The sequence below is a fragment of the Theropithecus gelada genome, chromosome 5, assembly GCF_003255815.1.
Source record: "Theropithecus gelada isolate Dixy chromosome 5, Tgel_1.0, whole genome shotgun sequence".
NCBI classification, from domain to species: domain Eukaryota; kingdom Metazoa; phylum Chordata; class Mammalia; order Primates; family Cercopithecidae; genus Theropithecus; species Theropithecus gelada.
In genome coordinates, this window is record NC_037672.1 from 39329610 (window position 1) to 39332899 (window position 3290).

Sequence of the window (3290 nt, forward strand, 5' to 3'; positions counted from 1 at the left end):
GACACCTATAGTCCCAGCTACTCAGCAGGCTGAGGCAGGAGAATCGCTTGAACCCTGGAGGCGGAAGTAGCAATGAGCCAAGATCGTGCCACTGCACTCTAGTCTGGGTGACAGAGTAAGATTCTGTCTCAAAAAAAAAAAAAGAAAGAAAAGAAAAAAAATTAAATGAGGTCCAAGCAGTTGGTCCCTAATCCAATAGGACTTGTGTCCTTATAAGAAGACGAAGGGACACCAGGGATTCGTGTGCACTCAGGAAAGGCCATTAGAGGGCAGAGCAAGGAGGCAAATAGAGTCTGCAGGTCAAAGAGAGAGGCCTCAGAAGAAATGGACCCTTCTGACACCTTCATCTTAGACTTCAGAACTGCAAGAAAATACATTTCTGTTGTTTAAGCCACCCAGCATGTGCTATTTTGTTGCGGCAGCCAGAGCAAACTAATACATTAGATTACACCATCCTCTCTCAAAAACCCTCAGTGGCTTCCCATTTTATTCCTTGCTAAACTTGAAGTTCTTTAATAAGTTCTTCGAAGTTAAAGTTGAATGACCTTTAGGGTGCTAGGCCATCTAGCCCCACTCCCTTCCCCTAACCTTATCTCCTGCTGCTCTGGATCATTCGGTTCTAGCCATGCAACTGTGAAAGGAAAATAAAACTTAGGACGCCAACTCATTCTACCAAAGGAAAAAATTAAACTGAAAGTTGAATCATGTGAGAAGCTGCCTTTCCTGTTGTTCCTAAGCAGATAGCAACAGATAAAAGGCCAGGTATCTCCACAGGTCTGCTCACTTTACCTTGAAGTGCCAACTTACTGAGGGTGAGATGAATACACAATTGGCCATTCCCCTGCCCTGCTCCTTTTCTCTTGCAACAGGTGGATTCAGTAACGTGACCATACCCATCCTCTTTCCCCTCCAGCCTACTTTTCCCCTTTAAATATGAAGCCCTCAAAATCATCTCTGGAAAAAGGCATGGAGCACAGACTGTGCCTGCAATTTTGTGTTCCTTTTTTTCAGGCATGTCCTTAATCCTGGCAAAATAAATCTCTAAATGGACTGAGACCTGTCTGATACTTTTTGGTTTATACAACCTCCACATGTTTGCCTCAGGGCCTTTGCGCTGGCATCTCTGCTGAGAAGCCCTTTTCCCAAATACCCACCTGGCTCACTCTCTCACCTCTTTCAGGCACTCACTCATTCCTGGGCACCCTATGTAAAAGAGCACCCCCGCTCCCCAACCCTAATGCCTTCCTCTCTCTGGCCTTTTTTTTTTTTTTTTTTTTTTGGCAAGATCTCACTTTGTTGCCCAGGCTGGATTGTGCCCAGTGGCACAATCATGGCTAGCTGCAGCCTTGACCTTTTGGGCTCAAGTGATCTTCCCACCTCAGCCCCCAAGTAGCTGAGACTACAGGCCTGTGCCACCATGGCCAGCTAATTCTTTTTTGTAGAGATGGGGTTTCACTATGTTGCCCAGGCTGGTTATTATTATTATTATTATTTTTTAGCACTTATCATCCATCTAAAATACAATGTATTTTACTATTTATTTTTCACTGTCTGCCTCTTGCACTAGAATGACTTTTCCAAGAGGGTGGGATTTGTGTCTGCTTTTTCACTGTAGATGCCCCAGGATCTGAATAGTGTCTTGCACAAAGTACATAAAGTCTGCAAGTCAAAGAGAGAGGCCTTAGAAGAAATGGACCCTTCTGAAACCTTGATTTCAGAACCATGAAAAAATAAATATCTGTTATTTAAGCCACCTAGCATGTGGTATTTTGTTATGGCAGCCAGAGCAAACCAATGCATTAGATGACACCGTCGTCTCTCAAAAACCCTCAGTGGCTTCCCACTTCACTCCTTGTTAATGCTGCAGTTCTTTAATCAATTCTTTCAACTTTCTTTTTGCATAAATGAATACATGATTTGACAGGTAAATTTGTTTTAAAATTTAAATGTATTTAGTCATCAATGATGCAGACCATTTTTTCCAAAAATGTTTTAGTAATTTTACTCTAGGTTTTGTCTATTCATGTTCTTCAGTTATTTTAAACGTTAGGGTCCAGGCCAGGCATGGTGGTTCACGCCTGTAATCCTAGCATTTTGGGAGATTGAGATGGGAGGATCACTTGAGGTCAACAGTCAGAGATTAGCCTGGGCAACATAGTGAGACCCCCCTCTCTACAAAAAATGTAGAAAATGGGCCAAGTGTGGTGGCACATGCCGTTAATCCTATTTGGGAGGCTGAGGCGGGAGCATTGCTTGAGTCCAGGAGTTCAATTGCACCACTGCACTCCAGCCTGGGTAGCAGAGCAAGGCCTTGTCTCTTAAAAAAAAAAAAAGGTTAGGGTCCAAAGATAATGCTTTCTCTATATTACTACTGCCTCTCCTTCAAACATTACTAACTAGTATTAGTTATATATTAAAAAGATTAAACCCTCTCTCTGCTATATTTTATAACATAATATTTTTAGTTTGTGGTTAGCCTTTCTATGATTTTTTTTACAACAAAATAATTTATATTTTTTATGTATTTAAATTTACTGTGAGTACTTTTTCTGAGGTGAGGTTGGTCTTAAAGCAGCAGCTTTTAATAATTCTGTCAATTTCCCAGGAAATCTCCCGGTATTTTATTTCCAGAGACCCCTCTGATACTCATTCATCTGAAACTCACTCACTTGGGACAGGTGACAGTAAGCTGTTTCTCTATAAGGAGCGCAATTTATTTATTTATTTATTTTTAAAGAATTTTGGGGGGGCTTTCTGGTAAAAACAGGAAAGCTGCTAGACAAATTCTAGAAGAGCTGTAACACAAGGAGTGTGAGTTTTTATAGCAGTAACTACACATGGATTCTACCCTCATGAAATTGTAGTTGTCAGCAAACAGTTTAGGATTTTTTTATTGGTGTCATCCAGGGCCCAGTCCCACTGGATTGGCCTTGGGTTATATGGCTGATGGTCTATTGCAGCAGCAATGTACAGAGCTGTCTCATTTCCTATGCTGCCTCCCATCCATCCTTCTATGCCAGTCATCAAATTAGTAGCCTCTTCTCTAATCCCATAGGGCCTGCTGGCCTCTGGCAGCAAGATAAGGAAACTCAAGCACAAAAATGTTTAAGCAATGTTCTAAAATTTACATGCTGAGTAAGACAGCAATATTCAAAACATTTAAAACTAGCAAGATGTTGCTAGGAAACAGAATAGATACACACACATACACACAGAAAAAAGACAAAAAACCTGACCAATCAGAACAGACACCAGTATGAGCTCTAACCAGTCAGAAGAGAGGCCAGCTG

General features: G+C 41.5%; 1 non-coding gene across 1 annotated transcript; it reads right to left on the minus strand.

Moving 5' to 3' along the window:
* Positions 1–2745: 2745 nt before the first annotated feature.
* Positions 2746–2806, minus strand: LOC112625589. Its single transcript, XR_003119673.1, has one exon. It is a non-coding gene; the product is annotated as a U7 small nuclear RNA (small nuclear RNA).
* Between the last annotated feature and the right edge of the window lie 484 nt (positions 2807–3290).